Raw genomic sequence first — 26,759 nt, 5'->3', positions numbered from 1 at the left:
TGACACTCCTGTCTATGGCATCAGTAATCTCCCTATGCTCCAGTCAGGACAACATAAACTTTACCACAAAAACTGTTAGGAGAGACAAAGAGGAACACTATATAACATGGAGATTGAACAACATGCTCCTGAATGAACAATGGGTCATAGAAGAAATTAAAAGAGAAATCAAAAATTTTCTGGAAGTAAATGAGGATAACAGCACAACATACCAAAACTTATGGGACACAGCAAAAGCAGTGTTAAGAGGAAAGTTTATATCAATAGGTGCCTACATCAAGAAATTGGAAAGGCACCAAATAGATGAGCTTTCAACGCATCTCAAGGATTTAGAAAACCTACAGCAAACCAGACCCAAATCTAGTAGGAGAAGAGAAATTAAAATCAAAGAAATCAACAGTATTGAATCAAAAAAAAAACATTACAAAAAATCAGCCAAATGAGCTGGTTTTTTGAAAAAATAAACAACTAACTGAAAAAGAGAAAAGACCCAAATCAATAAAATCAGAGATGAAAAAGGAAACGTAACCACAGACACCACAGGAATAAAAAGAATCAGAAATTACTACAAGGACTTGTATGCCAGCAAACAGGGAAACCTATCAGAAATGGATAGATTCCTGGACACATGCAACCTACCTAAATTGAACCAGGAAGACATCGAAAACCTAAACAGACCCATAACTGAGACAGAAAATGAAACAGTAATAAAGGCCCTCCCAACAAAGAAAAGCCCAGGACCAGATGGATTCACTGCTGAATTCTACCAGACATTTAAAGAAGAACTAACTCCAATTCTTCTCAAACTATTCAGGACAATCGAAAAAGAGGGAGTCCTCCCAAATTCTTTCTATGAAGCCAGCATCACCTTAATTCCTAAGCTGGAAAAGGATGCAGCATTGAAAGAGAATTACAGACCAATATCCCTGATGAACATAGATGCAAAAATCCTCAATAAAATTCTCACCAATAGAATGCAACAACACATCAGAAAGATCATCCACCCAGACCAAGTGGGATTTATCCCTGGTATGCAGGGATGGTTTAATGTGCGCAAGACAATCAATGTGATCCACCACATTAACAGACTGCAGAAGAAAAACCATATGATCATCTCAATAGACACCGAGAAAGCATTTGATAAAATACAACACCCGTTCATGATGAAAACTCTAAGCAAACTGGGTTTGGAAGGAACATTCCTCAATACAATCAAAGCAATCTATGAAAAACCCACGGCCAACATCCTATTGAATGGGGAAAAGTTGGAAGCATTTCCACTGAGATCTGGTACCAGACAGGGATGCCCACTCTCACCACTGCTATTCAATATAGTTCTGGAGGTTCTAGCCAGAGCTATTAGGCAAGAAAAAGAAATTAAAGGGATACAAATTGGGAAGGAAGAACTCAAACTATCCCTCTTTGCAGATGACATGATTCTTTATTTAGGGGATCCAAAGAACTCTACTAAGAGACTATTGGAACTCATAGAAGAGTTTGGCAAAGTAGCAGGGTATAAAATCAATGCACAAAAATCAACAGCCTTTGTATACACAGGCAATGCCATGGCTGAGGAAGAACTTCTAAGATCAATCCCATTCACAATAGCTACAAAAACAATCAAATACCTTGGAATAAACTTAACCAAGGACGTTAAAGATCTCTACGATGAAAATTACAAAACCTTCAAGAAAGAAATAGGACACCAAGAAATGGAAAAATCTTCCATGCTCATGGATTGGAAGAATCAATATCATCAAAATGTCCATTCTCCCAAAAGCAATTTATACATTCAATGCAATACCAAGATACCGAAGACCTTCTCAGATCTGAAAAAAATGATGCTGAAATTTATATGGAGACACAGGAGACCTCGAATAGCTAAAGCAATCTTGTACAACAAAAACAAAGCCGGAGGCATCACAATACCAGATTTCAGGACATACTACAGGGCAGTTGTAATCAAAACAGCATGGTCCTGGTACAGAAACAGATGGATGGACCAATGGAACAGAATAGAAACACCAGAAATCAATCCAAACATCTACAGCCAACTCATATTTGATCAAGGATCCAAAACCAATCCCTGGAGTAAGGACAGTCTATTCAATAAATGGTGCTGGGAAAACTGGATTTCCATGTGCAGAATCATGAAGCAAGACCCCTACCTTTCACCTTACACAAAACTCCACTCAACATGGATTAAAGACTTAAATCTATGACCTGACACCATCAAATTATTAGAGAGCATTGGAAAAACCCTGCAAGATATAGGTACCAGCAATGACTTCTTGGAAAACACCCCAGAAGCACAGGCAGTCACAGCCAAAATTAACATTTGTGATTGCATCAAATTGAGAAGTTTCTGTACTGCAAAAGAAGCATTCAGGAAAGTGAAGAGACAACTGACAGAATGGGAAAATATATTCGCAAACTATGCAACCAATAAAGGGTTGATAACCAGAATCTACAAAGAAATCAAGAAACTCCACAACATCAAAACAAACAACCCACTTAAGAGATGGGCCAAGGACCTCAGACATTTTTCAACAGAGGAAATCCAAATGGCCAACAGGCACATGAAAAAATGTTCAAGATCACTAGCCATTAGGGAAATGCAAATCAAAACCACAATGAGGTTTCACCTCACCCCGGTTAGAATGGCTCACATTCAGAAATCTACCAACAACAGATGCTGGCGAGGATGTGGGGGAAAAGGGACACTAACCCACTGTTGGTGGGAATGCAAATTGGTTAAGCCACTATGGAAGTCAGTCTGGAGATTCCTCAGAAACCTGAATATAACCCTACCATTCAACCCAGCCATCCCACTCCTTGGAATTTACCCAAAGGAAATTTAATTGGCAAACAAGCTGTCTGCACCTTAATGTTTATTGCAGCTCAATTCACAATAGCTAAGACATGGAATCAACCCAAATGCCCATCAACAGTAGACTGGATAAAGAAATTATGGGACATGTACTCTTTAGAATACTATACAGCAGTCAAAAATAACAAAACCCGGTCATTTGCAACAAGATGGAGGAATTTGGAAAACATCATGCTGAGTGAATTGAGCCAGTCCCAAAGGGACAAATACCATATGTTCTCCCTGATCGGCGACAACTGAGCACCAAAGGGGAAACTTGTTGAAATGAAATGGACACTATGAGAAACAGTGACTTGATCAGCTCTTGTCCTGACGGTTGATGTACAATGTAATACTTTATCCATTAGGGCCGGCGCCGTGGCTCAATAGGCTAATCCTCCACCTTGCGGCGCCGGCACACCGGGTTCTAGTCCCGGTTGGGGCGCCGGATTCTGTCCCGGTTGCCCCTCTTCCAGGCCAGCTCTCTGCTATGGCCAGGGAGTGCAGTGGAGGATGGCCCAGGTGCTTGGGCCCTGCACCCCATGGGAGACCAGGAAAAGCACCTGGCTCCTGGCTCCTGCCAGGATCAGCGCGGTGCGCCGGCTGCAGCGGCGGCCATTGGAGGGTGAACCAACGGCAAAAGGAAGACCTTTCTCTCTCTGTCTCTCTCTCTCACTGTCCACTCTGCCTGTAAAAAAAAAAAAAAAAAAAAAAAAAAAAAAAAAATACTTTATCCATTAGTTTTTTTTTGTTCCAGTACCATTGGTTGAACTCTAATTAACACACAATTATTCTTAGGTGTTTATATTTTAACTGAAAAGTGATCCCTGATAGGAATTTGGAAAACATTATGCTGAGTGAAATAAGCCAGTCCCAAAGGGACAAATACCACTTGTTCTCCTTGTTAGGTGAAAACTGAGCACCAAAAAGGAAACCTGTTAAAGTGAAATGAACACTATGAGAAAAGGTGACTTGATCAGCCTTCACCCTGACTGTTGATGAACAACTTAATATGTTATCCCTCTTAGTATTTTTTTTGTTTGTTCTACTTAATACTTTTGGTTGAATACTGTAATCAATACACAATTCTTCTTAAGTGCTGAAAGTTAACTGAAAAGTGATCGCTGTTAAATGTAAGAGTGGGAGTAAGAGAGGGAAGAGATGTGCAATTCGGGACATGCTCAAGCTGACTTACCTCAAACGGTAGAGCTAGAAACATACCAGGGGATTCCAATTCAATCCCATCAAAGTGGCATGTACCAATGCCATCTCACTAATTGCAGTGATCAATTTCTGTTCACAATTGATCATAATGATAGGACTAAGAACCAAAGGGATCACATAAACAAGAATAGTGTCTGCAAATACTAGCTGATAGAATAAAAAAGGGAGAGAATGATCCAACATGGGAAGTGAGATACACAGCAGACCCATAGAATGGCAGCTGTCCTAAACAGCACTCTGGCCTCAGAATCAGCCCTTAAGGCATGCGGATCCGGCTGAAAAGCCCATGAGAGTATTTCAGGCATGGAAAGCCAAGACACTCTGGGGGAAAAAAAAAACAAACCTAAATGAAAGATCTCCACGAGTGAGATCCCAGTGGAAAGAACGGGTCAAAGAAGGAGGTACCTTTCTCTGAAGGTAGGAAAGAACTTCCACTTTGACCATGACCTTGTCTAAAAATTATCAGAGTCAGTGAACTCAGGGGGCTTCCATAGCCTTGGCAGCTCATGACAAGAGCCTAGGGTGACTACTGATGCCATAAACAAGAGTGTCAATTTGTAAAGTCAACAACAGAGTCACTGTGCGCTTACTCCTCATGTAGGATCTTTGTCCTTAGTGTGCTGTACATTGAGATTTAATGCTATAACTAGTACTCAAACAGTATTTTTCACTTTATGTTTCTGTGTGGGAGCAAACTGTTGAAATCTTTATTTAATGTATACTAAACTGATCTTCTGTATATAAAGAGAATCGAAAATGAATCTTGATGTGAATGGAAGGGGAGAGGGAGTGGGAAAGGGGAGGGTTGCGGGTGGGAGAGATGTTATGGGGGGGAAGCCATTGTAATCCATAAGCTGTACTTTGGAAATTTATGTTCATTAAGTAAAAGTTTGAAAGCAGAAAAAAAAAAGTGGAGCAGCTGGGACTCAAAACTGGCACCCATGTGAGATGCCAGCATTGCTGGCTGGGGTTTTAACCCACTGTGCCACAGTGCTGGCCCCCACATATAGCCTTTACACTCATTTTTAATTAGCTGTATGACAAACACCTTTTCAACCAGTATTTTACAATTTTTAAAGGTTCATTTCTCAGGCTTTCTACAATTCATTGAATATAGGCATCTATTTAGGTAATTCTCTTGTTGGGTCAACCTTACAAAACTAAAAGGGAAGGGCCAGGCGTTTGGCAAAGCATAATTCTTGGGACACCCACAGCCCACACTGGCATACCCAGGCTCCGGTCGCCACCGTTTCTGATCCAGCTTCCTGTTAATGCACATAGGATGATGGCTCAATAACTTAAATCCCAGCCACCCACGTAGGAGAACCACATGGAGTATTAGGCTCCCCCAGCTTATGCCTGGCCCAGCACTAGCAGCTGAAGTCACCTTTTCACAACAAGTCAGTTTTTTAAGAAAAAAATCCATGTGAAAATCCTAGAGGCCTCTCCAGGGCCACCGGTGCTTCTGGTTTGTCTCCTCTGACCTTGTGCAGCCGCTGAAGGTCTGTCCTCCTGCTCCCCTCCTGACATTTCTTCAGGTAGTGAACATTAACTCCAACAGTAACTGGAGGTCATTCGTTGTCCACACGCAATTCCTACACTGGTGTGCACCAGACCGGCCCTGTGCATCAGGCCATTACACTCCTAACACATCCCCAAACTCGATTGATAACAGTAAGCATTTATTTTCCTGCTCACAAGACTGCTCCAGGTTTAGGACAGTTACCTTTAGCTCCACCTTCAAGGCCATCTCCAATCCACTCCACTTGTCTCGAGTTCAGGCTGAAAGGAGCAGTGGCCCAAACAAGTCACATGACCAAGTCCAAATTCAGTGCAGCACCAGAACGTACTCCTTCTGTGCCACGCTCTCCAGGGTCGCAAGGCAGAGGAAGGGAGAGAGGATCTGAGGATAAATCCATCTTCAACCCACCCCATCCTGTTGATTGCTGAAATACATTTTTCCCAGAATATTAAGTAAAACAGTCTTCTGCTATTGAGACTCTAACTCACCTAATAATGCTACCTGCCATGGTCTCAGAGGAAAGTAATGGGTCTCTGGGAAGTACTTACTTAGCTGTATGATGAGCCATGATGGTGGTAGCAGGTGCATTCAACTCCACCCGATACCCTGGAAGGCTCAGCGTTGGCAAGGGCATCAAGGCAGGCAGTGTACTTAAGGCCATATACAAACTATGGTCATCTACCTGCCTCTCTATGCCCTGGCTCCACGAGCAGCACCCCTAACTGCCCTCCTTGGTAACAGAGCACAGGGATATGGAGCCCTTACTACAATCCACTCAATGTTAAGTCAGTGCTTATGTCAAGTTGTCAAATAGTCTCATCATGGCTCAGATGACCATTACTAAAGCCAGGGGCAGCCACATTCAAAGAGTGCACCACCAAACTATGCAATTTAACAATGACTTGGTAAATGATATACACTCCTACTTAAACCATTTTCTAAAGAAATAAGAAATTTAGAGAACAAAAGGAACTTGAATTTAGTTTATATTATCTTCTAATGTACATTATCAAACGAGTTATTAACTTGATCAACTCTGCCTACTACATGCCAGGAGTCTTAATACATAATTATTTTACCTATACTTATGTTGAGCCCTGAGTAGTCACGGGAATGCCTTCTCTGTCATAAAACCAGCATGCTAACCAAGTAGAAATTTTCTCTAAGTACTCAAATCACAGACTTAGCTGCAGTCGACTTCAAGGATGGTGTGCAAATTTCATTAAACCTGAGAACTGGAACCTGGACAAGGGAATGGACTTGTCCACCAGCAGCCAGCTATGACCAGCCCCTCCGAGTCATCTAAGAGGTAGACAGTATCTCCTAAAAGGGCTGAGTAGTTAGGCTTCACAGAAACTTGCCGTCAAACCCTCATTCTGCAACTTACTAGCTTTGTGGCCTTAGGTAGATCATCTATTTTCTCTCAGTCTGCGTTTCTCATTCGTAAAATTCAGTTACTTTGACCTTCAAACTTTGCTCAAACTGTGTGCACACATGTGTATGTGCACACACACATGTGTAATACTCATTGCTATCTTCATGCTTTTTACCAGTATCCCAGGGAGATCTGTTTTCTTATCAGAATTCAAACATCACTCTTAAGCATCCTTGCCTAAAGCCACTATAAGACCATGAAAAATGACGAAGTCGAAGATCAAATTAGACGTCCACTGACGCTGCCTTGGATGACAAAGCTTGTCTAGACCCATCATGCAATAGGAATGGGTCTGGCTTAATACCTATTAGCTTGACTGGCCAGGTGGCTCCAGACCAACACCATAGCTCCTAACCCACTTGCACAATTATGATAGGGGAAGCCGGCCTCATTCAAAGGCAGAATTCAAAGCCATATATATGGGGCCTGGGCGGGGAGTGGGGGTGGGGTGGCCTCTGCTCTTGGTTCAGAGGCTCCCAACGCTGAGAACATAGAGAAGGTAGGAAGACACTAGAACTTACTATTAACAAAACACCTGCACAGCAAAATTAACCTACTCAGGTAAGAAAACAAGTGTGCGAGCCCTTCAGCCTACTGATTGAAGACGTTCATAGTTGTAAAGGTCACAGCACACACACACACACACAGAGGACTAGGAGAAACAAACACCAACCTGACTACAAAAGCCTGCCAGGGTCATAAAGTCTTAGGTCCATCTTCAAGATGCCTTCCTGAAGTGGAATTACACTACACCCAGAAGACAAAATTTAGCTTCCTAAAAACCCTCTGTGGCCATCACCAGATTCGTCTCCCACAAGCGCCCTGTGCACCAGGGCCACCCATGTTCCTCACTGTCCTCTTGGCTGGATGACCAGAGTCTCGCTTCCTGTAGAACCACCCACTTGGCCTACAGCCTGCAGCTCTACCCCTCCAGTCTGTCACCCGGCACTCCAGGGGCCAGCAGCTAAGCAATGAATCTCCTCTTCCTTAAGCAAGCATCGGAGACCGAGTATTATTTATGACTCTCTTCCTTAAACCATTTTTAGTACCATGAAGTACATGTGAAGGTAAACGTGAAGCTCTAAAGGTCACCATCTCAAGGTTGGGTGGGGGGGTGGAATCAGCTCCTTCACTTTCTCCCATTGCTGAGGAAAGGGGCTCCACCCTAGGACTCCATCCGGACAGATTCTCTTACAACAGATTCTCCTGCAGCTTTCACGTTTAACAGACTGTACTGTCCTTCCTCCAGCTTCACATGAGCCCCTGCTGACTGAAATTTAATCTTTCCGGCTTTCAGTCTCTCACTTCATCTCCCAGCCTCAGCCAAACACTTCGGAACCACATGACCTTTATCGAAACCTCACCAGTTTTAAAGGTCATATTTTCCTAGGTCTGGAGCTCCGAACAATTAATAGGGTGAAACATCAACAGACCTCTCTTCAATTAAGCCACAGATGGGCACGTTCGTTCTCCTGGAAGGGAAAACCATTCTGTTAGGCTCTCATTTGAAAGGGTCTGTTCCGAAGTGCGTAATATCATTATGGGTGTTTTTCACACAAAGAACTGTGTTATCTATAAACCACAGAGGCTGGGGATTATGACATCATTTACCAGATACATCACATGCCCAAAGTCCCAAAATATCTAAGGGCACAAAAACCTCTGTCTTATCTGAGTCTACTTTGCAGAAAACGTGGGAATATCATTTGGGAAAGGTTATAAGGCCTTAGAGTCCCAGGACCCAAATTTAAATCTTGGCTCTACCTACTAGCTAAGCATTAATCAAAGATCTTTTTGTTCATCTCCTGTTTTATGAAGCAGAGCTACAAACTCTTTTCAGCTCCTCCCACCTAGACCTGAACACAGGCTGGATGTGTGACTGCCTTTGAATGGAAAATGTGGTGGACGCGATGTCACCCATTCCAGAGCATTGCATCTCTGTCTCCACCACCTTGGAATCTTTCCCCAAGCTGACCCAGTAAGGAATGCAGGTGTACCTATTGGGAGATGAGAATCCACATGGTAGAAAAATAAAGGAGCATAGCCCACATCCAGCATCAACTGCCAAATATGTCAGTGAGGTTGTGTTGGGCCTTCCAACCCAGTATCCCTAAGTGAGCCACACAAAACCCACCCAGGAGCCATGTCACCAACCTACAGAATCATGGAGGAGGAGTCACTGAAGTGAAGCTGCTAAGCTATGGGGTATGTGACACAGTAAGGGCTTCTTGGTCTGTTTCCTCATTCCAATGGTAACACCAATCCAACTATTCATTTATTCAATGAACAAGTTATTAAGGGCCTACTACATTATAGCTACAGAATGTATGTACTATAGTTTTGAAAAAAATCAAATATGTTAAATTTCAAAATATTTTGCTATTGTTAGGATCATTTCCCTTTCATTTAGTGTCCACATTTTTAAGCACATAGATTCGTCTTGTATTTGATCCTCTCGCAGCATCCTGCAGCACTGACACACTGACAACTCTACATTCACAAGCAGTCCGGTCTGCCCTTGGATAGAAGACCTCTGGGACTTAGTCCTTCAGGGCCAGAAACTGGCTCATAACCAGCTGAAAAGCACTAAGGGAGAGGGCATCCCATTAACATCCCAATAAAAACAAAAATCATACCACATAGAAATTTTTCCAAGTTTGAAAAACAATAGCTAAATGGTATTGGGCACTTCCTGTGTCCCATGTGAAATTCTAAGCTCTTTACTGAGCTGCAATTTAAGACTCGCAACAGCACTCAGAGGTAGGTCCTGTCATTCTTTAGGGGAGTAAGGACACCGAGAGCCCAACAATGTTCAACATCTTGCCCAAAGACAGATGGTGTGAAACTGACCAAGATTAAATCCCCAGTAGCTTGAGCACAGAGCCATCCTTAGTCACTGCCCTGGGCCACTTGCTTGACTGTTCCACCTCATATTTTGGCACAGCTCCCAACACCTACCTCAGGAGAGAACATTTTTCCAATCAAGTTCTCTGGAAGTTCTGTGACTTGGTCCAACTCATCCCCTCCCCTAGGCCCCTGCCCACACCACTTATCAAGAAGGTGAGACCAGATATGACTAAAATCCCTTCCATCTCACAAAATTCTAATGGTCAATTCTTCCAACATCTTGTCCTAGTCTTAGTCTCTTTCTTACCAAAGCAGCTAGCGAGCTTTAGGAGAGGACAGAGAAAACTGGAGGCTGTAAAAGTGCTTATTAACGAACACAGGGAAATGAAAAGCCAACAGAGGAGATTCTATTTATATCCCCCTTTGAGGATTAGACCATAATCTATACTATTTGATTTTTTTAATGCATTCATTCAGAACTGGGACCCTGTAGGGTGCTCTTTAAGCCTGACGCTGAAAGAAGTAATTCAATTAAAATAGGCCTGAGGCTTTTGCAAGGCATTAAACTTCCAGAAGAGAATATTTAAAGTTGGCTCAAGTCAACTTAAGCATCCACATTGGTGCGACCCCACAAAACACAGGAAGGGCATGGCCCTGAGTATTCCTGCAAGCCTAACAGGAGGTAGATGAGTGTCAGGCTGCATTGGGTGCACTTCGGGGACAGGGGGTGTGGAGAGGGAACAGACATGGAGAATTTGAGAGCTTTGTGTCAGGGTAAACGGACCACTCCAGAGTTGCCCAAAAGCTCACAGGGGTCACACATTAATCTCATGATTTACCCAGGTAAAACTTCTCTATCTGAAGCAGGAAGTCAACTTTAGCAACATTAACAAATATCAACCATTGAATGTTCTCCAAATCCAGTGTTTCAGCATGCTTCGTGCATTATCTTACATAGTTCTTGTTAGGCCACACAAAACACACCAAACCCCAGAGTTAAAGGAAAGCATTACCGTCAGGTGGCGGAAGCCTGATGAGTTGGGTGTGAGGGCAAGGTGTAGCAGGACCTGCTTCACCTGTATGGGAAGCAGGTCCTTTTATACCTTGTGGGGGGGAGAGTAGCAAATCCCATTAGGGTGGGGGTGGAGCTGACACCTGTGGTTGGGTCATCTGGTCACCTGGCTTCTAGCACTATCATGGCGGCTAGACCCTAGGATGGTGTCCAGGACATACATAGTAAAATGGTGCTGTCAGACCTGTGGCACTAACAGCCTTCACAACTGTACAAAGTTAAAAATTATCAAGCCCATTTTATGGATGAGAACACTGAGATTGCCAAGAAGTGCTGTGACTTGCTCATGGTTACAGAACCAATGAACTGCAAATTCAAACCCAAATCCATGCTGCCAAAGCCAGTGCCCTTTGTCACCGTATCAAAGTGCAAGCAGCATGTTATTGCCGGAACCCCAGCTACGGAGAGATCTAGAGGAGAAAAACAAGTTCACAAGGAAAGACACACAGTCCCTTCCCTCAAGAACCTGCGCTCTGGTCAGCAGACATGACTCACCCTCAGAATAGCTCAAACTGAATTATGAGAAACTAAAGTTAAGTCCATACCTGAGAGTGTGTTGGCACAGGAGCAGGGCAGAGAGAAGAGGCCAGACAGCGAACCCGAGGACCCAAGTCACCTCCAAAGGCCTGCCCCAGGCGGCTCAGCTTGCCACCTGGCTTCTTTTGTCACCCCAAGCATTCCATGTGCTTAGGAGCTGTGACTTCCTTATCCAGCTCCGTACCGTCAGTACCCAGCACTGCCATTTCACTGTGAGAACGGAAGGATAGCTGAGAAATGAGAAAGAAAACAAAACATGCAAGATAAAAGTCTCCACACTAAATCTAACCGTTCTCCCCTGAAGGGAAAAAATGAGAGGAGAGGAACACAGGATGTGAGGTATCACCAGGCCCAGTGCGAGAGACTGAAACAACCGATCTAAACCTTCTCGCCCCTCCATCAGTGGTTTTAAACCTTGAGAACCATGAGAATCACCTGGCGAGTTGTTAACCACAGGCTGCTGGGCTCCTACCCTAGAATGCCTGACTCGGCAGATCAGGAAAGTTCTCTGGTTTACCTACGCCAGCGATGATGCTAATGCTGCTGCTTCAGGGTGTTGCTCTACCAATCAGCAGCATTCACCCTTCATGGCACACTAGGATCACCTTGAAGGCCGTATGAAAACAGCCAGGCCCTGACAGCTTAGACAGGAATCCCATGGCTGGGGCCAAGGTGGGCCTTGTTGCTAAAGCCCGGGACCAGGTGCTGCCAGTGTGGATCCAGACCACACTGAGAGTAATCTGAGGTATGGGGGTTCAAAGCGAAGGCACTGGAAAAGTATCAGAGATATTTACTGAGCACTTCTACAGGGAGGCTGACTCTGCTCAGTACAGGAGTATATGTACTTTGAATCCACACACGAACCTTTCAAGTAAGGAGTCTGATTTGCATTTTACCTCTAAGGGGAGCCAGAGAAATCAAGTGATCTATTGGAGGAGATAAACTGGCAAGTGGGGGCTGATGTGGCACAGAAGGTTAAGCCAGTTTGGGCAATGTCTGCATCCCATATCGGAGTGCTGATTCGAGTAGCAGCTACCCCACTCTGGTCTGACTTCTTGCTAATGCACGTGGCAAAGCAACAGAAGATGGCCCAGTTACTTGGGCCCCTGCCATCCATGTAGGAGACCAGAGCAAACTTCCTAGCTCCTGGCTTCAACTGGGCCCAGCCCTGACTGTTGTGGCCATTTGGGAATTGAACCAGCAGAGGGAAGATCTCTCACTGTATGTCATTCTGCCTTTCAAATAAATAAATCCTTTTTTTAAAAAAAGATTTTGTTTGTTTATTTGAGAGGTAGAGTTACACAGAGAGAGGAAAAGACAGAGAGTAAAGGTCTTCCATCTGCTGGTTCACTCCCCAGATGGCTCCAATGGCAGGAGCTGAGCCCATCCGAAATCAGGAGCCATTTTCTGCCATTGAACTTGTTTCTCTAAGTCATTAAGAAAATAAGGCAATCAGGAGTCCCCACCAGCCCTCACCTCCACTTTATTCTCCTACATCTGTGCCCATGTTCTCAGCCACCCCTCCACTGGTTTTGATTTTGGACTCCGAAGACCACACCCTCTGGCCACCCAGGGATTCCAGTCACTGTGATACCACTAAACCAGTGTTCTGCCTTCTTTGTGCCAAATACCCTAGCTTCCCTAATGATTGGGTGAGATCGCAGAGACAGAAAATGCGCTGTGTTGGGGATGACGTTCTCTTTTGTAAAATCAGCATTTGAAATCATTCCATTGTGCTTTGCACCCAAGCAGAGGGTAAGGCCCTTGATATGCTATTATTTCAGCAAAGAAAAGGCTGGGCATTCCTCTACTGTTCCTCTAGTGGATGCCTATTGATCTGGCTGACTTCTACTTATTTCAAGCACAGTGACCCAAAGAAGAAAAACGAAATGGATTTGAAGATTTAATGTATTGTATGTTTATTTGGATTTACAAAGGGCAATTGTCAGATTGAATCAGTGAAAATAAAATGTTATTCAGTCTTTCCTCACTTGTAATCATTGGAGGATCTGAAAGTGAATAGAGTATGGGAGTCGGAAGTATGTATGGGAGTTGGTTGGGCTGGGGTAGAATGCCACTTTTGTCATTTAAAATCTTCACTTCTCCCAATTTTCAAAAGAGAACTGTGTGTATCATTTTTCCTTCCAGCCCATATTGTCAACAATGCAAATTCTCACTTTCCATATTATGTTTGTTAAGGGCACAGGAAATTCTTGTAGGATATTTGCATTTTAATTTACACTGAACACTTACCATCTGCCCTGGCATTATGCAAGTGTTTCATGTCTGCTTTCTCAATCTTCATGCTCATAGGGTAGGCAGTATTTCAGCAACATCTCCAAACACAGATTTTGAAACTGAAGCTTAGGTAAACTGAGTGATCAGCCCAAAGTCTGTACATAGTTACTAAGTGGGGGAGTTGAGAATCAAACCTAGGCAGCCTGGTCCCTGAGTGTGCAAACCAGGGATACCATAGCACCTTCAGTCTTCTCTCAGATTCACCTCTATCTGACTGAAAGTCCATCACATATCTAAAAAGAAAAGGAAATGAATGCAATCAAGTTTCACTGAGACAAAGTTAGGTCTCAATCAATGGATCAACTCCCTCAGGAAGAGAGTTAGCAGGGGAGAAATACAAATTCTGTTGGTAGAGGGGTAAAGTTTTCAGCTGCTAACACTTGGCAAAGTCTGGGTGACCCCAGTCTCTAAACAGCTATGGGAGGCAGCCTAAGGTAATGAATTCGGGGAAACCGCCAAGCTTCGAAGCTGAGCTTTTCACCTTACTCTAAGATCTTGCCCAAGTTACTTAACCTCTCTGTTCCTCAGATTCTTCCTCAGCAAAATGGGGATGACTGTAATAGTAGCTATTTCACAATCAAGTTGGCATCAGTGTTCACCCAAGGGATACCGGTGAACTTTGAATGCAATGTGAGAGACTCAATATATAATGGCCAAATTATATACAAACATACAACTCGAGCCTACCATCTGCAACCAGCCCAGAAAACCAATACACTATCTTCAGTGACCAGCCTAGGAAGATAGACTTGTAGGAAATCCGATCACTAGCCCATAGTTTGCTACAGAATCAATCAATCTAAGAAGCAAAAAACTCCTCTAGCAATCAGCCCAAAACAGGCAGAATTGTTTAATAACTCACAACTCCGCTACATTTTGTTCCTCCTTCCAGTTTGAAACAGACCAGAGAAAATCAAATATGTTCCCTTCAGCCATCACATAGATACCCTGCTCTTACTTAACCCACCTACAGCCTCCCGTGCCCACAGCCTCCAATCAGGGCACACCTGAAACCATCCCATCTTTCCACTTTCTCAGTCCTCTGCCTGCCCTGTGTCTCCATCAAAACCCAAGTACTGGTGATGGGTTCCATTGCCAGTGCAATCTTTGGGTAAATAGGCTTTGCCTGTTTTCCTCAGGATGATCTTCGCTCATTTTTCTCAAGCATTTGCTGAATTTGCCCTTGGAACAAAATAAGAGAGACTTAGACCAAGTGTATAATGGAGAAAATATCAAGAAGTGCCCAGATGCAAGATGTATTTTAAAAGTTGAACCTTCAAGGCAAGGGAAAGTGAACTAGATAATCAGGTAGGCGATGGTGCCATTTACAAACTTGGGGAAGACTAGAGCATACAAATTCTCAAACCACAAGGATAATGCCTTATTTTCTCTCTGGGTGCATAACAATGTAATTACCTCCAAGAATCTCCCTCTAAGAAACCATCTCTGCCAGCCCAACAGTGGCCCAACGACCACTTGTTTGTGTGGAAACATGCCGAGGGTGTTCTTTCATGGTGGTCTATGGGCTCCCACTGCCCATTGCCCTCCCCTTTACTTCCTCTCTCTCACTTTATTTCCCCATAAAATCCCTTCAGTTCCCCTCACTGATATGGGAAATTCCACCCTTGGAAATCACAATTAAAAAGTTAATAAAACAACATAATCTTGATTTTTGTTAAGGATGTGCATATCTAAAAGCAAACACAGCAAAATGTTCACATTATCTCTGAATAATGTTCTACAGGTAATTTAAATTCTCTTCTTAATACATTTCTGTATTTCATAAGCCTTTAATAATAAATAAGAGCTTTTCTTATGAAAAAATACATTTCTTAAAAATTAAATCTCTGAGACAGTTAAATTAAATTCTGTCCATCAGATATTCCTTCTTACAAATGGAAGGAGTGTACATCACCCGTATATGAGTTTTGATGGGATGTGTAGAAAACACAGACCTGGGGTGAGGTTCTCCAGTAGGATCAGAGGCACAAGGAGAAATGAGTTACCCAAATCCATCACAACACTGGCAAAGACTGACTTGTTTGAGGCTAGAGGTGAATTTATGGCAGGATCTTCTCCACCATCTCAGAAGATACATAATAGAGAGTAGACACAGAGTTCAACTCAGGGGTGCAAATCTTGGATACACGGGTAAACCAGATATTTCCAATAATGCTTCACGGTAGTTACTACCAGCCCAAGAAGGAACAGCCTCTTTCTTTCTTCTTTTTTTTAATATTTATTTATTTACTTACTTATTTATTTATTTGAAAGACAGAGTGACAGTGAAGGAGAGACAAAGACAGAGATTTTCTATATGCTGGTTCACGCCCCAAATGCCCACGGGGATAGACCAGGCCAAAGCTGGGAGATAGGAACTCCATCCAGGTCTCCCACAAGGGCAGCAAAAATCCAAGTACCTGGGTCATCATTTACTGCCTGCCAGGCACATTACCAGGAAACTGCATCAGAAGTGGGAGTAGCCAGAATGCAATCAGACACTCAATATATGACTCAGGAGTCCCAAGCAGGGACCCAGCCTGCTGCACCACAACACTCACACCTGTCTATTTCTTATATAAATGATTAAAATGCTTAAAATGAAAATAGTGGACAATTCAAAAATAAGAAGATCCAAAAGAACCTATTGGGCTGATTCATTGCTGTTGAGATCTAATAGCCACGACTTGACCTGGTGAACTACAAAGACAGTGTTGCTGCATATTAGCCCTGAGAAAAGAAGAAAAACAGTTTCAGGGACTGCTGCCCCCACCTCAGAAAGGAGGGCTTAGCTATCATTGCCCAACCCCAAACACAGTTCAACAGGCCTTTCTGCACCAAAAATTTAAACCATTGACTTATTTCCATGCATTCTTGGCTAAACTGACAAAGATCTGTTAAATTTTCTTAAAACAAAGAATAGGACCCGCCTGGGCCCAAGATTCCAAATCTCAGTAGTTTGCCTGGTTGGTATTGGGAGAACTGATAGACTTTCTCTTTCCAAGGACAACTCCTCCAGCAATGTGTACATAGAAGAAATGCAGGTGCGTAGACTCTCCAAGAATTAAGGGCCCAGAAAAATTCAGAAGCATACTTTCCTTCTAAATAGCAACATTTCAGGGGCAACACTTTAGACAGGTTTTTTCCTTACAGCTGAATATACTAGCCCTTATTTTTAAAAATTGTCTAAGACTAGGAAATAAAACAAGGTAATCAGCGAATGCCCTTTGAATGTCATTGTTTAATCGAAGGATTATTTAACTACCTAGGACTTTGTTTGATTTTGCCATTGTACTTGATCAAAGAAGACACATTTTGAAAATAACGTTAACTTATACAATTCTGTCCCAAAAATTGAAATTTCATTTCACTGTAGAATATTAACCAATTATTTAACTTCTAGCAAATTCACTTCCACATTCTTTTAGTATATAGTCCTGCTTGTCAAATTCTTTTTCAACTAGTTCTTTTTACTGAATCATTCGTTCATTAGTTAAATGAGATATTTGATACATGTTCATTGTCTTCTATATAAATTATGCTTTAATTTTCAAAATCAGCCCCTATGGGGCTGATATTGTGGCATAGCGGGTAAAACTGCTGCTTGTAGTGCCGGCATCCCATATGGGCACCAGTTTGAGTCCTGGCTGCTCCACTTCCAATCCAGTTCTCTGCTATGGTCTGGGAAATCAGTAGAAAATGGCCCAACTCTTTGAGACCCTGTACCCATGTGGGAGACCCAGAAGAAGCTCCTGGATCCTGGCTCCTGGCTCCTGGCTCCTGGCTCCTGGCTTCAGATTGGTGCAGTTCCAGCCGTTGCGGCCATCTGGGGAGTGAACCAGCAGATGGAAGACCTCTCTCTCTCTCTTTCTCTCTCTCTCTCTCTCTCTCTACTTCTGCCTCTCTGTCTTTCAGATAAATAAATAAATCCTTTTAAAAAAAGTCCCCATTTTGCAAATGAGAAAATCCAAATCTTAAGGAGAGCAGAAGAACTCCCACTTATCAGAAACAAGGCCAGTCCTTGAACACAGTTCTGATACTACACTTCTACTCACACTGCAGAAAATGGAAAGCTATGTTGATCAGCAAAGTCACTTTACCTCTCTGGGCTCAGTTTCCTCATACATAAATTGGGATAAATAGAATAGATGATCTCTGAAATTCCTTTCAAATCTCTTATTCCATGGTAAGATTACTTACTTGGAAAAATGATAATAACAGCACAGAGTGATCTCCAAGTCTCTGCCCATTCTACCCCCATCACTAATGATGGTAATACCTCAGGAGTGAGGCCTTTTCCCACCATGCAGGAATCATTAGTCCTGCATTATCTCTGTCTCCACCAATATGACCTGTTCGGTGACCCATCCAACAGGCAAATTTTTAAGGGAAGAATCTGTGTTATAAATTATGAAATCATCTGGCTAACACTTCTAGAACTACATTGAATAGCAATGGTGAAAGTGGGCATCCGCACTCTCACCACTGCTATTTAACATAGTTCTGGAAGTTTTAGCCAGAGCCATCAGACAAGAAAAAGAAATTAAAGGAATACAAATTGAGAAGGAAGAAGTCAAACTATCCCTCTTTGCAGACGATATGATTCTTTACTTAGAGGATCCAAAGAACTCCACTAAGAGACTATTGGAACTCATAGAGGAGTTTGGCAAAGTGGCAGGATATAAAATCAATGCACAAAAATCAACGGCCTTTGTATACATAAGCAATGCCACGGCTGAGAAAGAACTGCTAAGATCAATCCCATTCTCAATAGCTACAAAAACAATCAAATACCTTGGAATAAACTTAACTAAGGATGTTAAAGATCTCTACAATGAAAATTACAAAACCTTAAAGAAAGAAATAGAAGAGGATACCAAAAAATGGAAAAATCTTCCATGCTCATGGGTTGGAAGAATCAATATCATCAAAATGTCCATTCTCCCAAAAGCAATTTATACATTCAATGCAATTCCAATCAAGATACCGAAGACCTTCTTCTCAGATCTAGAAAAAATGATGCTGAAATTCATATGGAGGCAAAAGAGACCTCGAATAGCTAAAGCAATCTTGTACAACAAAAACAAAGCTAGAGGCATCACAATACCAGATTTCAGGACATACTACAGGGCAGTTGTAATCAAAACAGTATGGTACTGGTACAGGAACAGATGGATAGATCAATGGAACAGAATTGAAACACCAGAAATCAACCCAAACATCTACAGCCAACTTATATTTGATCAAGGATCTAAAACCAATTCCTGGAGCAAGGACAGTCTATTCAATAAATGGTGCTGGGAAAACTGGATTTCCATGTGCAGAATCATGAAGCAAGACCCCTACCTTACACCTTACACAAAAATCCACTCAACGTGGATTAAAGACCTAAATCTACGACCTGACACCATCAAGTTATTAGAGAACATTGGAGAAACCCTTCAAGATATTGGCACAGGCAAAGAGTTTCTGGAAAAGACCCAGGAGGCATAGGCAGTCAAAGCCAAAATCAACTATTGGGATTGCATCAAATTGAGAAGTTTCTGTACTGCAAAAGAAACAGTCAGGAAAGTGAAGAGGCAACTGACAGAATGGGAAAAAATATTTGCAAACTATGCAACAGATAAAGGGTTAATAACCAGAATCTACAAAGAGATCAAGAAACTCCACACACACACACACACACACACACACACACACAAAAAAAAAAAAAAAAAAAAACACTTAAGAGATGGGCCAAGGACCTCAATAGACATTTTTTTTTTATCTTTTATTTAATGAATATAAATTTCCAAAGTACGACTCATGGGTTACAATGGCTTCCCCCCCCATACCGTCCCTCCCACCAACAACCCTCCCCTTTCCCACTCCCTCTCCCCTTCCATTCACATCAAGATTCATTTTCGATTATCTTAATATACAGAAGATCAGCTTAGTATACCTTAAGTAAGTATTTCAACAGTTTGCTCCCACACAGAAACATAAAGAGAAAAATAATAGATGATTTTTTTTAAATGATGATGAAATCAGATCAGACCTATTGTCATGTTTAATCCCAGTGAGAGTCAAGTTGGGAATTGAAAATTTCTTTCTTTTTTTTTTTTTTTTTTTTTTTTTTACAGAAGATCAGTTTAGTGTACATTAAGTAAAGATTTCAGTCGTTTGCACCCCCATAGAAACACAAAGTGAAATATACTGTTTGAGTACTCGTTATAGCATTAAGCCTCAGTGTACAGCACGTTAAGGACCGAGATCCTACATGAGGAGTAAGTGCACAGTGACTCCTGTTGTTGACTTTACCAATTGACACTCCTGTTTATGGCATCAGTAATCTCCCTATGCACCAGTTATGAGTTTCCAAGGCTATGGAAGCCCCTTGAGTTCTCCGACTCTTATCTTGTTTAGACACGGTCATAGTCAAAGTGGAGGTTCTCTCCTCCCTTCAGAGAAAGGTACCTCCTTCTTTGAAGACCTGTTCTTTCCACTGGGATCTCACTCAGAGATCTTTTGCCAGAGTGTCTTGGCTTTCCAATAGACATTTTTCAAAAGAGGAAATCCAAATGGCCAACAGGCACATGAAAAAATGTTCAAGGTCACTAGCAATCAGGGAAATGCAAATCAAAACCACAATGAGGTTTCACCTCACCCCGGTTAGAATGGCTCACATACAGAAATCTACCAACAATAGATGCTGGAGAGGATGTGGGGAAAAAGGGACACTAACCCACTGTTGGTGGGAATGCAAACTGGTCAAGCCACTATGGAAGTCAGTCTGGAGATTCCTCAGAAACCTGAAGATAACCCTACCGTTCGACCCAGCCATCCCACTCCTTGGAATTTACCCAAAGGAATTTAAATTGGCAAACAAAAAAGCGGTCTGCAGCCTAATGTTTATTGCAGCACAATTCACAATAGCCAAGACCTGGAACCAACCTAAATGCCCATCAACGGTAGACTGGATAAAGAAATTATGGGATATGTACTCTTTAGAATACTATACCGCAGTAAGAAACAACGAAATCTAGTCATTTGCAACAAAATGGAGGAATCTGGAACACATCATGCTGAGTGAAATAAGCCAATCCCAAAGGGACAAATACCATATGTTCTCCCTGATCGGTGGCAACTGACTGAACACCAAAAAGGAAACCTGTTGAAGTGAAATGGACACTATGAGAAATGGTGACTTGATCAGCATAGCCCTGACTGTTAATGAACAACTTAATACATTATCCCTCTTAGTAGTTTTTTTTTTGTCTGTTCTACCTAATATGACTGGTTTAATTCTGTAATTAATACACAGTTATTCTTAAGTGTTGAAAATGAACTGAAATGTGATCCCTGTTAAACATAAGAGTGGGAATAAGAGAGGGAAGAGATGTACAATTTGGGACATGCTCAAACTGACTTGCCCCAAATGGTAGAGTTAGAAACATACCAGGGGACTCCAATTCAATTCCATCAAGGTGGCATGTACCAATGCCATCTCACTAGTCCAAGTGATCAATCTCAGTTCACAATTGATCATAATGAAAGGACTAAGAGTCAAAGGGAACACATAAACAAGTCTAGTACCTGCTAATACTAACCGATAGAATAAATAAAGGGGAGAGTGATCCAACATGGGAAGCGAGATACTCAGCAGACTCATAGAATGGCAGATGTCCTAAACAGCACTCTGGCCTCAGAATCAGCCCTAAAGGCATTCGGATCTGGCTGAAAAGCCCATGAGATACCCTAATACACTGTTTATAGGAATGTAAACTACTACAACCATTATGGAAGACAGTATGGAGATCCCTCAGAAATCTGGAAATGGATACAGCCATTCCACTGCTGGGAATTTACCTAAAGGAAATGAGATTAGCATATGAAAAAGTTGTCTGTACCCCCATGTTTATATCAGCTCAATTCACACTAGCTAAGAAATGGAATCATCCCAGATGTCCATCAACTGATGACTAGATAAAGAAAATGTGGTATATATACACTATGGAATATTGCTGAGCCATAAAAAATGAAATCCTGTCTTTTGCAACAAAATTGAAGCAACTGGAGACCATTATGCTTAGTGAAATAAGGAAGTCCAATATTGGGTAGCCCCATGGGTTCTGTCTCTGATGAGGGTTTGACACCTAGTGACATTATGGTAAGAATGCATGAGAAAGCGACAGATCACAGGGTAAGGCAAGAAGCCAGAGAGGGGTGGAATCAGGTTTTCTCTTTTTATAACAACTTGCTTGGTCAGAATCCCACAAGAACCACCATAATCTCTTCCAAAGGCAGCACCCTAATGACCAAAGGACCTCCCACCAGCCCCCATCTCTTAGAGGTCCCACCACCTCTTAACATCACCACCCTGGGGACCAAGCTTCAAACATCTAAACTCTTGGGGAAACAATGACACCCAAACATCACAGAGAGAAATCTAAATTTACTTCCTAGGAATGGTGATAGCTTTACTCAGCAAGTGGTAGAATCCTAGACAATCCGATAGACAAGTGGAGTAGCTTTGTGAGAGCAGATCCTTAACACCCCTACATCAAATGTATTTCGGGGACTGCTATTCAGTCAACATGGACCAGAGCTGTGTACTGGCCACATGCCATAGCAGCTGTTACATATTTTGAACATAACCCTTGTTTGCTGGCTTGGTTCTTACAGTAACATCTGCCTCCAAGTATATACAACAGTGACAAAAATCTCTGCATCTGCTGCTAGTCATTTGTTTTCTCAAACCCAGAGTGTAACATTTCCACTCGAACATTGCTGTTGATTAAGATGATTAGACTTGATTCTCATTATTCTTCATTAAATAGAAAATAGATGCTTTTATGTATTTTTCTTTTCACTTATTAATCTGTCCTAATGCTTCAACACTGAATATTACTCCAATGCCAGAATTTAAATAATGAAAACAACTAATGAAAAGACTCTATTAAGGATAAAGAATGAGTTACCATCTTGATCCCTTCAATGAAACTTGTCTTTTAAGCCGGCGCCGTGGCTCAATAGGCTAATCCTCCACCTTGCGGCGCCGGCACACCAGGTTCTAGTCCCGGTTGGGGTGCCGGATTCTGTCCCGGTTGCCCCTCTTCCAGGCCAGCTCTCTGCTATGGCCAGGGAGTGCAGTGGAGGATGGCCCAGGTGCTTGGGCCCTGCACCCCATGGGAGACCAGGAAAAGCACCTGGCTCCTGGCTCCTGCCAGGATCAGCGCGGTGCGCCGGCTGCAGCGGCGGCCATTGGAGGGTGAACCAACGGCAAAGGAAGACCTTTCTCTCTCTGTCTCTCTCTCTCACTGTCCACTCTGCCTGTCAAAAAAAAAAAAAAAAGAAAAGAAACTTGTCTTTTTAATGTTCTTTTTCCCTTCTCCCCAGCAATTAAAAGACAGGCATCAGGGCCAGCGCTGTGGTGTAGCCAGTGAAGCCGCCGCCTGCAGTGCCGCCTTCCCATATGGGCACTAGTTCAAGTCCCAGCTGCCCCGCTTCCAATCCAGCTCTCTGCTGTGGCCTGGAAAAGCAGTGGAAGGTGGCCCAATGACTGGGAGACCCGGAAGAAGCTCCTAGCTTCGAATCAGTGCAACTCCAGCCATTGCAGCCAATTGGGGAGTGAACCAGCAGATGGAAGACCTCTCTCTCTCTCTCTCTCTCTCTCTGCCTCTCCTTCTCTCTCTGCGTAACTCTGACTTTCAAATAAATAAATAAATAAATCTTTAAAAAAAAAAAAAGACAGGCATCCTGGCTGGAGAAGGGTATGCATGTGCATGCTTTAGAGAAGAGGAAACTACTGGGCTGCTTTCTGCCACTGCTAATGCATACTATGTGTTGATTGTGGGAAAGTCACTGCAACAGTATTTCATTATTTATTTATTTGTTTGAGAGGCAAAGAGAGTTGCCTTCTACTGGTTCACTCTCTAAATGCCAACAACGGCCAGGGTACTGAAACTGTTAGAAGCAAACTAAACCTGGCCTCCCACAAGTGTTGCAGGAATCCAATTACTTGAGCCATAATCACTGCCTCCCAGGATCCACAATAGCAGGAAGCTGGAGTGAGGCACTGGAGCCAGATGTTGACCTCAGGCACTCTGATGTGGGACACTAGCTCCTAACCAGCGTCTTAACTGGGGGACCAAACACTCGCCCCTCAACACTATTTTTTAAAGGCAGAGTTTGTCAACTTCTCAGTTAACATCATGTCTCAAAGTGGTGCCCTGGGCTACACACGATATAGCACAAATGGTCAAAGCTGCACGTACAATAGTGCTTCTCAACCTGGCCTGCATACTAGAATTACCTGAGGACCTAGTAATACATTCTTCTTAATTTGGATGTTGACTATGAGTGTGATCAGAGATCCAAAAATTCATTTTATCTATCTACTTGTGTGTATTTCTTGGTATGCACACTGCATTTCAATAATATGTTTAAAAGAAAATAAATTTTTTCAAAAGATAAGGCAAAAAAATGAAAAACTCAGCATACCAGAAAACCATTCAAACTAATAAAATCAGAGCCTCTGGTAGTGAGGTCCAATCACAGGAACGTTCAAGCTCCACAGACAGTGCAGAGCCACTCAGCATGCACCAGAAATATGAGCCCCAGGTGTAGAGGGATGTTCCCTGAAGCTTGCTTGTAGAAGGAAAGGAATGCAAACAACTTTTAGCTTATTGGTGGCACTGATTAATTAAATCATGGTGCATCCATATCATGTGATACTATCTAATCTCTTTTTTTTTCCTTAATGATGCAAGCCTATTTTCTCCATCAGTGTTTTGGACACAGTGCTTATTTATTTTTGCAGAGAGCAGGGCTTTATAAAGTGTTAGAGATCTGGAAAAAAATCACTGATTACAAAAATTTTTAAAAACAGCAAAATTGTAATTAATAAATATTTTTCTGTGAAGCATAATATGTCAACTTTGGGAATTATTAGGTTTCATACTCATAAAAGTTTTTGTTACATTTGAAAGCAATTGGTAAATTATACTCTCACTGGAGAGTATAATTCACAGGAATTCCCAGTATGCAAGGTCAGTGCTTCTCAAAACGTGGCCCCAGTCAGCAACATCAGCCTCAGCTGAGAACTAACTAGTTACAAATAAAAGCTGTAGTGCCCCTCTAAGACCTACTGAATCAGAGGCTTTGTGGTAGAACCCAGTTGCTTGTGTAGACAAAACTTTGAAATAATTCTAATACATACTATGTCTTGATTACCAAAATAAAAATATAAAATGTTAAAATTAAAATCACCAATATTAAATAATAATAGGCACTCAGGTAATTTACAAAACCCAATATGAAAATTCCTTCAAAAAATTTATATTGAAAAAAATTTAAGTTCATGGCAAATATGTATTATGAAAAAGACTGCATAGATTTCAAATTTTTTGCACTAAAATAAACTTATTTTTTAATTCCATTTTTCTATAACAATCTGAAGTACCCTTGTATAACCTCAGAAAGTTAAATCTTATCTTCAACAAGGGTGCCAAGAATATACAATGAGAAAAGAGTAACCTCTTCAACAAATAATGCTGGGGAAACTATATACCCACAAGCAAAAGGATAAAACTAGACCTTTATTCCACACCATACACAAAAATAGTTCAAAATAAATTAAAGAGTACAACATCAGACCTGAAGCTATAAAACTACAAGAAGACAACCTATGGAGAAGCTTCATGAAGTTGATCTGAGCAATGATTTCTTAGATTTGACAACAAAAGCACAGGAAAAAAAATAATAAAAAATAATAAAGCCAAGTGGGACTACTAGAAATCTTTTACAAAGTCAAGGAAATAATCAACAGAGTAAAAAGGCAACCCACAGAACTAGAAAAGAATATTTGCATACCACTGATCTGATAAGGAGTTCATTTCCAAAATATACTAGGAACTCACACAACTCAACAACAGCAAAACAAATAACCTGATTAGAAATGGACAAAGGTCTTGAACTGACATTTCTTCAAACACACACATGTAACCAGAAGATATACGAGAAGATGCAAAATATAACTTATCAGAAAAATCAAAATCAAAATCATGATGAGATATCTATCACCTACCTTACACCTGTTAGGATGATTATTACTTTTAAAAAGATAAGAAATACGGGTGAGGATAGGGAGAAACTGGAATCCTTTTGCACTCTTGGTGACAATGTAAAATGGCGCAACTGCTATGGAAAACACCAGGTGTCCCAGCAATCAATCATTGGATATGAAGTGAGGGTCTCAAAGAGTTATTATCAGTCCACTGCAACATTACTCACAATAGCCAATGTGTGGGAGTAACCTAAATGTCTATAGACAGACGAATGGATGAAGAAAACACAGCAAATAGACAATGGAACCTAATTTATCCATAAAAAAGAGGAAATTCTAATAGCTGAGGAGTCTTCAAAAAGTTTACGGAAATTATGTATTACCAAAAAACCATGCATGAATTTTAAAATGTTTACACCAAAATAAGCTAATGTTTTTGTTCCATTTTTCCACTTACTTTTAGAATCACCCTAATATGCAACAACATGGATACACCTTAAGCATGTTATGCTAAGGGAAGTATGCCTATTTCCGAAGGACAAATACTGCATGATTCCTCTTACATGAGGTGTCTAAAGTAGTCAAATCACAAAAGCAGACAGCAGAACAGTGGTTGCCAGGGGCTGCAGGGAGAGGTGAATGGGAGGTTGCCGTTCAACAGAAAGAAGTTTTGCTTACACAGGATGACTAAGTTCTCGAGATCTCTTGCACAGCATTGTGTGTAGAGTACTGCACTGTACACTTAAATAATGTTAAGAGGCTGGATCTCATATTAAGTGTTCTTAGCGCAATAAAAAAAGAAAAAGAAAAAAATTATCATATGATCCAGCAATTCTACTCCCAGAAAATACAACCCCAAAGAATTAAAAGCATAAACTCAAACACATATTTGTACACTAACGTTCCATA

At 41.8% G+C, this 26,759-nt stretch overlaps 1 long non-coding RNA gene across 8 annotated transcripts in view; it reads right to left on the bottom strand.

Annotated features, from left to right (window-relative positions):
- LOC138850056 (uncharacterized) overlaps positions 1–26,759 on the bottom strand; it is a 160,932-nt gene that overhangs the window by 58,631 nt on the left and 75,542 nt on the right. For 5 of the 8 annotated variants that reach the window (XR_016235459.1, XR_016235455.1, XR_016235456.1 and 2 more), the window contains exon 1: positions 11,515–11,904. The exons of 1 other annotated variant lie outside the window; for it this stretch is intronic. This is a non-coding gene — a long non-coding RNA (uncharacterized LOC138850056). Of the gene's footprint in view, positions 1–10,910; positions 10,989–11,514; positions 11,905–26,759 lie in introns of those variants that run through there. 2 more of the 8 variants (XR_016235458.1, XR_016235457.1) reach the window with 2 other exon arrangements.

This window comes from Oryctolagus cuniculus, chromosome 6, assembly GCF_051225735.1.
Source record: "Oryctolagus cuniculus isolate XC-2025 breed Fujian yellow rabbit chromosome 6, ASM5122573v1, whole genome shotgun sequence".
NCBI lineage: Eukaryota > Metazoa > Chordata > Mammalia > Lagomorpha > Leporidae > Oryctolagus > Oryctolagus cuniculus.
The sequence above is the reverse complement of the archived record's forward strand: the minus strand, read 5'-3'. Positions and strand labels throughout refer to the sequence as shown.